Source organism: Acinonyx jubatus, chromosome A2 (genome assembly GCF_027475565.1).
Source record: "Acinonyx jubatus isolate Ajub_Pintada_27869175 chromosome A2, VMU_Ajub_asm_v1.0, whole genome shotgun sequence".
NCBI lineage: Eukaryota > Metazoa > Chordata > Mammalia > Carnivora > Felidae > Acinonyx > Acinonyx jubatus.
Genome location: NC_069383.1, coordinates 88,517,833 through 88,531,132, shown reverse-complemented (window position 1 = coordinate 88,531,132; position 13,300 = coordinate 88,517,833). Strand labels below are relative to the sequence as shown.

Genomic DNA, 13,300 nt, shown 5'->3' with positions numbered 1-13,300 from the left:
AGCCAACTGGAAACTCTCTTTAGGGGGCAAGCATGGGATAAGTAATTATATCAAGGTATTATTTGCAAAAAGTTTAAAATGTGACTCATGCAGAAACAGACCCATAAATACAGAGACAAACTGGTGGTTCCCGGAGGGGACTAGGGGGAGGAGGAGGGCAAAATGGGTGCAAGGGAGTGGGAGGCACAGGCTTAGTTATGGACTGAGTAAGTCATGGGGATGAAAGATACAGCCTAGGGAAATAGTCAGTGGTGCTGTCGTAGTGTTGTGTGGTGAGCACAGCAGAATGTCCTTGCTGAATCACTATGTTGTACACCTGAAACTAATGTAACATTGTACATAACAATGTACTTTGACAACACATATACTTACTGATGGCATGTAGATGACTCATACAAATAGAGAAGGAACACACGGAGAAGGTTTTTTTCAACTCATCAGTGAGTTGTGTACATCCTGTCTTCAGTGGGGGAACTGCTGAATTGGGCCCCGAGGGCCCCGCAGGCCTGCCGACCAGTCTGAGACTTGGGGTTGAGTAGCCCTGAACTCAGGAGCGGGAGCAGTCCGTCACCCTGAAATTCCTCCTTGGTCACAGCCTTTTCAGCAGCGGCCTGCTCTTCCTCTTCGATGCTTCAGGATCTCTGTAGAAGCAGAGATCGGGCAGGACCTCCCGTGGGTGTTCACGGAAAAGGAGCCGCGCGCGCGCGCGTGCGCAGAACGTCCCGGGCCAGCAGCCACGTGGGACCCACCGAGCGAGCTCCCCCGTTGTTGCAACGGCTGGCAGCGCCCACAGAGGGCAGAGGCGAGTCTGTGACACAGAGTGATGGGATGCAGGTGAACGGAAGACGCCTCCGTGAGAGGCTGGCGGTCAGCCCTGGGATCGGTTATCACCAGAAGTCTCGGCTCCCAGAAGGCTGCCTGGATCTGGGTTAGTGAAGAAGGTTCCAGAAGTGAAGTGGCCAACAATAGGAGTGGCTCCAGCAGCAGCAGCAGCAGCCGCAGCAGCAAACCTCAGCACAGCTCACTGGCCAGTACTCCTGGGTGATGTGACACTGACATCAGCTGGGGTTTCAATGGCAGCAATGGCACGAGCTGCCAGCAGAAGCTTCTCCCAGGTTCTCTTCAGATTTATCATGTAGCTGCCACGACTTTTCCTCTTGTATATGTACTGTTCCATTTGGAAGTCAAGGTTGATGCCACCTAGGTGGGTTCCTGCTGCGGGGAATTTAAGGACAGCCTCCTCCTTGCATTTGTAGGACATCAAGGGCTCGGGATATCGTGAAAATTTCCCTTTAAGTTATGACAGGAACACAGGACAATGCCGTATGGACCCCTCCCTGGGTAGCATGGAAAAGCAAGCATCCAAGTCTTGATTCTGGCTCAGGTCATGATCTCAAGCTTCCTGGTATCGAGCCCTACATTGGGCTCCTCACTGACAGTGCGGAGCCTGTTTGGGATTCCCTCTCTCCTCTCTCCCTCTCCTCTCTCTCTCTCTCTCTCTCTCAAAATAAATAAACTTAAAAAAAATGGCTACATGAGGGATCCTTGAGGTGATGGAAATGCTCTGTGTCTTGACTCTATTCATCAGTATCCTGACTGTATACTGTACTATAGTCCTGCAAGATGTTCCTGTTGTGGAAACTGGGTAGAGAGTACACAGCATCTCTCTGTATTATCTCTTACAACTGAAAGTAAATCTACAAAAATCTTGAATTTTAAATTTTTATATATTTATTTTTAGGTTTATTCACTTGTTTTGAGAGAGAGCACACACGTCCACTAGAAGGGGAAGGGCAGAGAGAGAGGGAGAGAGAGAAAGAATCCCAAGCAGTCCACACGCCACCAGTGCAGAGCTCAACTTGGGACTCAAACTCACAAACTGGGAGATCATGACTTGAGCTGAAATCAAGAGTTGGACACTTAACCAACTGAGCCACCCAGGTGCCCCTAAAGTTTAACTTTAAAAAAAAAAAGGAATTGCTCTGTTAGATACAAAACTGGTCAGTTAGTATCTTTTGACAATAAACCATAAACTTCTTTTCCCATAACCTTTGATGTTATATTTCTATCAGACAGATTAATATTACCCTTACTGGAGAAAAATACATCTTAACATGTGAATTCATAAGCTCTAGACTTTTAATCAATGGTGAATAGTGAAACAAACAAGTGAAACAAACAAAGGGACTTCTAGAATCAGCAAACTGTCCTCAGCAGGCCAAATGTAGCCAGTGGATGTTTTGGCACAGCCCATGAGTTAAGAATGGCCTTTATGTTTCTCAAGGATTGTAAAATCCAAAAACCTGAATAATTGACTGATTCTTTTTTTTTTTCCAGAAAAAGTTTGCTGACCCCTAGGTCCTAGATAATTAAATAATACTTTGGTGGACATGTTAAACAATGTCTTCAAATCTCACACGTGAAAGTAGGGGAAAAGGACAAGTCTGTATTTTTGGCGTCATATTGACAAAATGTGTTTAAATGTTTTATGCCATTAAAAAAATGACAGATAGATATAAACAACAAAGTCATCTAAACACATCGGCGATTCTGAAATACCCTAAGCAAAAAAAAAAAAAAAAGGAATAGGTACAAGTTATTATCAGCTACAGAGTGCTTCTCAAATTTATAGGTAAAAAACATTAAATAACACATATTCAGTGTAAAAGAACTTCTTATAAGTGAATTCTAAGTTGCAGAAATTTCAATCTCTCTACAACACATAACCTTTAGAAGACCTTTCCTATCTCTTACATTAGTAAACAAATATTTACTGAGGCCTCCCAGTTGTAGAGTCAAACCAACATATTGAAATACACAACAAAAAATAGACTTTTGGGGCATCTGGCTGGCTCAGTTGGTAGAGCACATGACTCTTGATCTCAGGGTCATGAGCTCAAGCCCCACATTGGGTGTGGAGCCTATTTAAAAAAAAAAGGGGGTGCACCTGGGTGGCTCAGTTGGTTGAGCGTCTGACTTCGGCTCAGGTCATGGTCTCGTGGTCCGTGGGTTCGAGCCCCGAATCGGGCTCTGTGCTGACAGCTTGGAGCCTGGAGCCTGCTTCTAATTCCATGTCTCCCTCTCTCTCTGCCCCTCCCCTGCTCATGCTCTGTCTCTCTCTGTCTCAAGAATGAATGAACGTGGGGCGCCTGGGTGGCTCAGTCGGTTAAGTGGCTGACTTCAGCTCAGGTCATGATCTCGCAGTCCGTGAGTTTGAGCCCCGCGTCGGGCTCTGTGCTGACAGCTGAGAACCTGGAGCCTGTTTCAGATTCTGTGTCTCCCTCTCTCTGACCCTCCCCCGTTCATGCTCTGTCTCTCCCTGTCTCAAAAAAAAAAAAAAAATTTTAATGCATGAACGTTAAAAAAAATTTTTTTTAAATAGATTTTTGCTTTGATTGTCAAAGCGCTGACAAATAGAAGTAGGATAAAGAAAGGAAATATCTACTCAGTAAATAGATAATAAATAGGATAAAGAGAATAGATCATTAATAGCTCAGAATGTGATAGAGTTAGGAGAAATGCTAGTACATTATCGAAAGATAGAACTACAGAACAGCGGCTAGAATTTGTTTTCCCAGCCCTGCCCTCAGACCTTTTTCTCAAAGACCCAAAAAGCCTCTCCAAACATGGGCCCCTTCATTAGTTCCCTAGGGTTGCTATAACAAACTGGCTTAAAGTAACAGAAATGTTGGGGCAACTGGTTGGCTCAGTCAGAAGAGCATGTGACTTTTGACCTCGGGGTCATGAGTTCAAGCCCCTCATTGGGTGTAGAGATTACTTAAAACAAAACAGAAATCCAGAAATGTCTTCTCTCCTCATGGCTGGAAGCTGGGAGTCTGAAATCCAGGCCTCGGTAGGGCCATACTCCCTGTGCAGGTCTAGGGAAGAACGCTTCCTGGTTTCTTCCTAGCTTTTGGTAGCTGACCATGCTCTCAGCATTCCTTGCCTTGTAGACGTACTACTTCAGTCTCTGCCTCTGAGGTCACGTGGCCTTCTTCCCTCTGTCTCTGTGTCTTCTGTATCTTTGTATCCAAATTTCCCTATTCTTACAAGGTCACCAGTCATTGGATTAGGACCCACCCTAATCCAGTGTGACCTCCTTTTAACTTGATGACATCTCCAAAGACTATTTCTAAATAAGGTTACATTCACAGGGATGGTGGTGAAGAGTAGGTGTGTTAAAACTTCAAAATCTCTTTTTAGCGGACACAGTTCAACCTATACTAGGGTCCTCTCCTCAGCTCTTCTCTTTAGGCAATACCCCGCATAACTACACCGACTGGTCTAAAGTGGGGTGTAGACTACTTGGAATGTTGGAATAAGTATTATACCTTGCATTTGTGTTTATTTTTGTGCAAATGTGAAATTAAGCTCAATCAGTATTTAGTATGTGGATTTTTCACTCTAGTACCCTGTCATTCATATATCAGTCACTCAATATCAAATATGTTATTCTGAGGAAAGACTGGGGGTTCCTGACATGGAGGCATCATCACACTCCAGAATACGGGGCCATTTGCAGATTACCCAAGCCTAGTTACTAGATTTGTAGGTTGTATTATCTAGTTTAATGAAACCAACCCTCACAAAATTAACCTATGGCTTTAAAAAGATTCCCCTGGAGGGGTGCCTGGATGGCTCAGTCCGTGGAATATGCAACACTTGATCTCTGAGTGGTAAGATCAAGCCCCACATTGGGTGTGGAGCCTACTTAAAAAAAAAAAAAAGTTCCCGGGGCGCCTGGGTGGCTCAGTCGGTTGAGCGGCCGACTTCGGCTCAGGTCATGATCTCGAGGTCCGTGAGTTCGAGCCCCACATCGGGCTCTGTGCTGACAGCTCGGAGCCTGGAGCCTGTTTCAGATTCTGTGTCTCCCTCTCTCTGACCCTCCCCCGTTCATGCTCTGTCTCTCTCTGTCTCAAAAATAAATAAACGTTAAAAAAAAAAATTAAAAAAAAAAAGTTCCCTAGAGCATTGATTCTCAAAGTGAGGTCTGGGGACCCACAGGAGTTCTGTGAGCCAGCCCCAAATACATAGCACTAAGACGTTTGTGCCTTTTTCCACTCGCAAACTCGCCTAAGTATGCAGTGGGGTTTTCTATAGGCTCCGTGACATGGATGCCATCATCATTCTGCTGCAAATGCAATGTGCGCTTAGGGATTCTTGTTTTTTAAATTTTTTCTGTTTTAATTTCCAATATGATAAATATCAACAGATACATAACCACATCGAAAAACATCTCTTTGAGGGGCACCTGGGTGACTCTGTCAGTTAAGCATCTGACTCTTGATTTCGGCTCAGGTCATCATCTCATGGTTGGTGAGTTTGGCCCTGTGTCGGGCTGAGCACTGACGGCGCAGGGCCTGCTTGGGATTCTCTCTCTCTTCTCTCTTCCCTTCCCCTGTTCGCTCTGTCTCTCAAAATAAACTTTAAAAAATTAAAAAAAGAAAAACATGTCTTTGAGGTCTATAATTTTTTTCACTTTTTAAATGTTTATTTATTTTTTGAGAGAGAGAGACAGAGCGTGAGCAGGGGAGGGTCAGAAAGAGAGGGAGACACAGAATCCAATGCAGGCTCCAGGCTCCAAGCTGTCAGCACAGAGCCCGATGTGGGGTTTGAACCCATGAACTGTGAGATCATCACCAGACTGAAGTCAGACACTTAACCAACTGAGCCACCCAGGCACCCCCAACTCTTGATCTCAGCTCAGGTCTTGATCTCAGGGTCATGAATTCAAGCCCTGCCTTGGGATCTGCATTGGGCATAAAGCCAATTAAAAGAAAGAAAGAAAGAAAGAAAGAAAGAAAGAAAGAAAGAAAGAAAGAAAGAAAGAAAAGAAAAAAAATTATGAGGACTACTTGAAACAAAAATTTTTATTCTTATCATTATTTTCTATCCCTTAACATTTTTTTAATATTTATTTTTGAGAGAGAGAGAGAGAGAGAGAGAGAGAGTGTGTGTGTGTGTGTGTGTGTGTGTGTGTGTGCGCAAGTGGGGGAGGGGCAGAGAAAGAGGGGGACAGAGGATCCCAAGCGGGCTCCATGCTGACAGCAGTGAGCCCAGCATGGGTCTCTAACCCACAAACCACAAGATCATGACCTGAGCCCAAGTAAGATGCTGAACTGACTAAGCCACTCAGGCACTTATCATTATTGATAAACTTTGCCCTAAGTGTTTATTATATATCAAACCTTTATGAAATATCTTCTTTGCTTTGATAGCCATTAAGATCAAGTACAAAAATAAACTGAACTTAGAAGTGTTTTTATGAATTGCTATCTCACAAAGTGTCAAACCAAGATTTAAAAAATTTGAAAGGACCATAATTAGTCATTTTGCTCTCACTACAAAGTTAGTACTGGCAACATTTTTAGTAAGAACAAAAAGTCTTGATTTTGTAAATTATAGAATTATTTTTAGTTATCTTTATTTTGTCTTTCTAAAATGTTTTTGTACAATTTTATAATGCAGGTAATATGTTGGTTTTGTGACTGATGTAGTAATTCATAAAAATAAGTAAATGTCATATTGAGGGTGCTTTCTTGAAATGTTTACTGATGGGGTACAATATCAAAAAAACATTTGATCATCTGGCTGCTTGTTAAAATGCACATCCCTTGGTCTCCAAATTGAACGTAGTAAACAAGATTGGGTTGGAATCTGATAAGTTGTATTTATTATCATTTTTTAATTAATGAGGCTCCATGCCTAATGTGGGTTTTGAACTTATGACCTTGAGATCAAGGATCACATGCTCTACTGATGGAGCCAGACAGGCACCCCTGATAAGTTGCATTTAAAGCCAAACCCCATGTGTTTCTAATATATGTTAAAGTTTGAGTATTGGAGCCGGGGATGGTAAACTCAAATGCTTATAGAGCTAAGAAAATGATAATGATGACAGTGTTGATGACAAATGCTTATTTGCTCTTACTATGTGCCCAGCACTATTCTAAGCACTTGATATATTTTGACTCATTTATTCCTCTCAATAACCCACTGATAAAGATACTATTATAATCCCCATTTAACTTGAGGAAATAGTGGCACAGAGAGAATAAATTATTGTCCAAGAGCACAAAGTAGTGGAGCCAGTATTCAAACCCAGAGCAGTCTGGCTCTGCTATCTATAACGAATGTCGTGGGAAGCAGGCTTGGTGAGGATTCTGGCAAAGCAAAGAATGTATGTTGCTTGTGGGAATGAAGATCCAGTTTGGACAGATCTCATGCATTTAATAGAATATGAAAATCTAGGGTGCCTGGGTGGCTCAGTCGGTTAAGCATCTGACTTGGGCTCAGGTCGTGGTCAAAGGGTTCGTGAGTTGGAGCCCCGCATCAGGGAGTTTGAGCCCAGCTTCAGGTGAGCCCCATTTCTCTCTCTCTCTCTCTCTCTCTCTCTCTGCCACTTGCTCACTTGTGCCCTCTCTCTAAAATAAAATATAAGAAAATTTGCATTCATTTACATAAAATCTTTTAATATAGGTAATGCAGGTAGTGAAATTATTTTAACCATGCTTCACTACGCTCTTTGTGAACCAACAAAACATACGATAGCTGGATATGGTCATTGGGCTGCCACGTACAACATCTGCCTCATCCATTTTTTCCTTCCAACGAAGCTCACATCCATAGGCTCCAGCCTAGTTGTAGCAATGCAGCTTAATTTGAGCATGTAATGCCTCTTTAAGTCTTAATATCTGATCATCTCTTACTGTACAACCCTCAGGTGGAGTATCTAGAATTTTCTTTAAAAAAATTTTTTTTTAATTTTTATTTATTTTTGAGAGAGACAGAGACAGAATGCGAGTGGGTTAGGGGCAGAGAGAGAGGGAGACACAGAAGCAGAAGAAGGCTCCAGGCTCTGAGCTATCAGTACAGAGCCCAATGCGGGGCTCGAACTCGTGAACCATGAGATCATGACCCGAGCCGAAGTCGGACGCTCAACAAACTGAGCCACCCAGGCGCCCCGAGTATTTATAATTTTCAAGATGACTTCTTTAAGTGGGCTAAGAAGACGAGAAATTTCAAATTTTAGACATGTACAGAAGAAGTTGTGGTGGTTATTGTTGTGGTTGTTGTTACTCCTAGGTAGCTTCACGCTTCAATAGTCTTAACCACTCTTGGTCAAGTTGATTTTATCCATATGTCTGCTTTTCCACATGCCCATCACTACATAAGTTTTAAGCAAATTCTATACATTACATAATTTCATCCAGAAATTAAAAATTACTTTAAAAAAATTTTTTTTAACATTTATTCATTTTTGAGAGTGAGAGAGACAGAGCATGAGCGGGAAAGGGGCAGAGAGAGAGGGAGACACAGAATCTGAAACAGGCTGTAGGCTCTGATCTGTCAGCACAGGGCCCAACGCGGGGCTTGAACTCACAGATTGCGAGATCATGACCTGAGCTGAAGTCGGACGCTCAACCTACTGAGCCACCCAGGCGCCCCTAAAAATTACTTTTTGAGATTAAAAAGTCCAAGCTCAAACTCAAAGAAATGACTTTTTTTTTTTAAAGTAAACTCTATGCTCAATGTGGGGCTCAAATTCATGACCCTGAAATCAAGAATTACATGCCAAGAATCCCTCAAGGAAATGACTCTCTAATGGTGAAGTCTCTGTATGCAATTGAAGGGAAGATATTTGAACTAGGAGCCTTTAGTGGACCTCTACATTTTTACCATTTAAGTAACTGACTCAGCTCTCTACGGATATGATAGTAAGTTGGGTACTTCAGAGAAAGTATATTGTAGATGGATTGTAGCTGAGACTGAAAGGGGAGAAGAGAGGTTGTTAATTTCATATATTACGAGAACCTGAAGGCAAGGACTTGAAGGCAGAAGACTGGAGGAGAAAAAAGAAGAGATTGGATTAAAATGTAACTTAAATGGCTTAAATAATGAGATTTATTATCTTATATAATACGAAATCTAGAAATAAGCAGTTTCAAGTTGATTAATTCAGTAGTTCAACCATGTTATCCTTTCCCATTTCCTCTGTGCCATCCTCAGCACGTCCTCTTTTCATGAACTGCCTCTTAATTCCCCTCCTGGTGACCAGGTAGCATGGCATCCTGCAGAAAGAAAGGGATCTTTTTTCCCCTCTTGTGGTGGAGTTTTGGACTGATTCTCTCAATATCCATTTTATTTGTCATCTATTTTGAGAATCTAGAAAGCTAAACACAGTATTTTCCAGGTTCCTTGGCAGCTAGAATTCAGACTATGAATCAGGTCCTGCCAACTGGATGTAGGAGAGAGAGGTACAAGGTGGAAATGAGATGGGTTTTGTTGTGGCTGAGGTGGCAACTGCTTCCAGGGGACTCCTGAGTCCAGTCGCCACTTTCGTGAGTGGGAGGAAGTTGTAGCAGCTTCTTTTTATTTTATTTTATTTTACTTTATTTTATTTTATTTTAGAGAGAGAGAGAGAGAGCAGGAGAGTGCCAGCAGATGGGGGGGGGGGGGTGGGAGGGAGGGAGAGAGAGAGAGAGAGAGATTGGCTCAAGCAGGCTCTACACCCAGCATGGCTCCATCTCACAATCCTGGGATTATGACCTGAAATCAAGAGTCTGATGCTTGAGTGCCTGGGGCGCTCAGTCAGTTAAGCATCTGACTCTTGATAGCGGCTCAGGTTATGATCTCACCAGTTTCAGGAGTTTAAGCCCCGAGTCGGGCTCTGTGCTCACAGTGCAGGGCCCTCGGGATTCTGTCTCCGTCTCTCTCTGCCCCTCTCCCACTCGTGCACGGAGTGCTCTCTCTTTCTCAAAAAGAATCTGATGCTCAATGGATGGAGCCACCCAGGCACCCCAGTTATAGCAGTTTCTTAATCTTTGAATTGCAGCTACATTGATGTGACCTTGAACCAGAGTCCCGTGGGCAGCCTCCAGATGTCTGCTTTTCCAGGCTTTCAATGACTTTCTAATCACCTTATTCCCTGTATCAAATCCCTTTTTATTTGATGTATTTAGAGTCCTTTCTATTCTTAAACCAATCACTGGCTGATAAACACCTTTTTCTTTTTTTTTCCTTTAAATATTTTCTTTTATGTTTATTATTTTTTTAAGTTTTTATGTATTTTGAGAAAGAGAGAGCATAAGCGGGGGAGGGGCAGAGTGAGAAGGAGAGAGAGAGAATCCCAAGCAGGGTCTGCACTGTCAGCATGGAGCTGACAAAGCCACAAACCACGAGATTATGACCTGTGCCAAAACCAAGAGTTGGACGCTTAACTGACTGAGCAACCCAGGTGCCCCTAAAGATTTTATTTTTTAAGTAATCTCTACACCCAACTGTGGGACTTGAACCCAGGGATCAAGAGTCATGCGCTCCACCAACTGAGCCAGCCAGGCGCCCCTCTTTTTCTTTTTAAAGGGGAAAGAAACCTTTCCCAAAAACATCTAGAAGACACCCCTTCTTGTCTCATTGAGAACTGGGTCCTATGCCTCATTGAGGAGAACTGAGTCACATGCTCATCCCTGAGGTACCTCCATGATTTGTTTAAATCAGTGACTCCTCTAACAGTGGTCTGGGAAGCACGGGAGATCCTTTTTGATAGTTTTAAATTTTTTCCCTTTTCCTTTGTATTGTCTCAGGAGTGGACAGTGGAGTCCCCTAGAGGCTGTGTGGCATGGGATGGCCGTGAGTTAAATGCACATGCAGATATGAGATTCTGTCTTCTCTTAAGCCAGACATTAGAGACATTTGCAAAAATGTAAAACAGTGCCACTCTTCTAACTAAATATTTTATTTTGGAAAATATAGTTACTTTTCATTAAAATATGTTTTTTAAATTAACATTGTAGGCATATTATTACTTTAATATAAATTCTTAATCCTGGTTTCAATTTGTTTTTTTTTTATTTTTTAATGTTTATTTTTGAGAGAGAGAGTATGAGCAGGAGAAGGGCAGAAAAAGAGGGAGACACAGAATCTGAAGGAGTCTCCAGGTTCTAAGCTGTCAGCACAGAGCCTGACGCAGGATTTAAACTCACGAACCTTGAGATCATGACCTAAGTTGAAGTCTGACACTTAATCGACTGAGCCACCCAGGCACCCTATGGTTTTAATTTCTATTATGTTAAGTAGTGATATATAACATAAAAGTTCTCGGAGGTTCTCAATCATTTCTGAGAGTGTCAAGAGATCCTGAGACCGAAAAGTTTGAGAACCACTGGCTTAGATCAATCAAAATACAGTCAAATAACAGAAGGATGGTGGACACAGAAACAAACAAAAATAGAGCTCTGCCAGTGGGTAGGTGTCCAATGATGACTGTTACCTGAGGAAGATGGTTTGGATCTGGTATGTGACTAAAGAAGAGAGAAAGTGTAAGTGTGCTCAAGGGAAATAAGAACAAGTAAGCTTTTTCTTCCCTTTGGGTTATGGGAAGGAAGTTTCTAGAAGACTGATTAGCAGTGACCAATCTGAAGTAAGGGATGAGGGAAAGCAGGAGATGCTACAGTGTTAGTAACATAAGATATTTGTAGCATGAAAGGCTATGCTAGCAGACCAGTTAGTGAAAGATACTGTAGTAATCTTGTGCCTTAAGTATGGAAATATCTTTACCTTTTTTCCCTGGTTTACACATTTACATTTGAAATACCACAATTTTATGTAATTGAACAAAATTGTAATTCATTGTAATTGAACAAAACAATGTAGGGGAAAAACTATTTAGAAGATGGTTTTACTCCAAGAGGAAGAGGTGGAGCATGTTCATAGATCAGGAGATAGAATCCTTCCTAAACAAGAGCCCCCAGAAGGCTACTGAGGCTAATGAAACCACCGAATCCTCTGTCCAAGGTGCTGCCAGTGACAGGGGCTCTCAAACTGCCTTTAGAGGTTAACATGCAGGACGATATTCTAACTGTAGCTTGTCATTACAGAACTACCTATTTCTATTTTTCAGAAGATTCTGGCCGATTTTTCAGACTTTATCCCACTGAAAACGTATAGTAAGCTTTTGTTTTGTTTTATATATCTCAGTGTAATTCATTTTCTGGACACGTCCAGCATCACTAGCTCCTCTAAATTTAGTTTAATGCTTGCCAGGAACTATTAGCAGATAAGTTTGCTCTCATGGTATTGAGTTTATTTGTTTTCAGAGAACTTAGATACCTCATTTCTAGTGGTGCTGTATGTACATGTATATCAATATATGACTGTCAGCTCAATTTTCTCCTTGGAACTTTGGATTGGGTTATAAGAGCTTTGATTCCTTCTGGAAATTTTGGCTGCAGCAGGAGAGTCTGCCTATTGTGTGGCAGAACTTTCAGTTAAGAGAACTTTTCCTCTTAATTTTTTTCTCTTTTGGTTTTAGGTGTAATGGTCTCTAGTCTTTTACACATACAGAGGGAGTATTGGGTAATGTCTTATGGCTTATGAAATAATGTCTTATTTTTATTTCTTTTTAATGTCAAAATGTCAAAAATTTATTTTTGAGGGAGCGCAAGTAGGGGAGGAGCAAAGAGAGGGGACAGAGGATCCACAGTGGGCTCTGCACTGACAGCAGCAGCCCTGATGTGGGGCTTGAACTCATGAACCAGGAGATCATGACCTGAGCTGAAGTTGGAGGTCAACTGACTGAGCCACCCAGGTGCCCGTGAAATAATCTTTGACTTATAAAGAGGAGGAACCGATGTGGGAAAAAAGTGTATGTTGAGTGAAAATGTTGTGTGTGTCCTAGCTCTCCTACCTACTGCAAAAATGGGACCTCTGGAATGTTTTCCAAAGCCCACAACCAATTCTCTAATGCTCAGGACACCAACTGGGTATTCAACAATTCATTTCTAGGGGCGCTTGGGTGGCTCAGTCCATTAAGCATCTGAAGTCTGCTCAGGTCATGATCTCACAGCTTGTGAGTTTGAGCCCTGTGTGGGGCTCTGTGCTGACAGGTCAGAGCCTGAAGCCCGCTTCAGATCCTGTGTCTCCCTCTCTCTCTGCTCCTCCCCTGCTTGTGCTCTGTTTCTCTCTCTCTCTCTCTCTCTCTCTCTCTCTCTCTCTCTCAAAAATAAACATTAAATTTTTTTTTAATTTAAAAACAAACAAAAAACACACAATTCACTTCAGTTCTGACAATAACTGTCTGGAGTTAGCACGGACCCTACAAAGCTGCCTCCCTTCCTGCTTCAGGACCAGTTTCAAGTCTCAGAGAGACCACCCAGGCTTATTCTGACTGGCAATAAAAAAGCAGGGATTGCCACAACAAATTATCAGGTTCGATAACTCAGGTTATCGATAATTTGCTAGAAAGGCTCGTAGAACTCAGGAGGGCATTTTATTGGTTTATTATAAAAGCTACACGGGAGCA

General features: G+C 42.3%; 1 pseudogene; it reads right to left on the bottom strand.

Moving 5' to 3' along the window:
* Nucleotides 1-377: 377 nt before the first annotated feature.
* On the bottom strand, nucleotides 378-10,481 carry LOC106978486 (40S ribosomal protein SA-like; annotated as a pseudogene).
* Nucleotides 10,482-13,300: the final 2,819 nt, after the last annotated feature.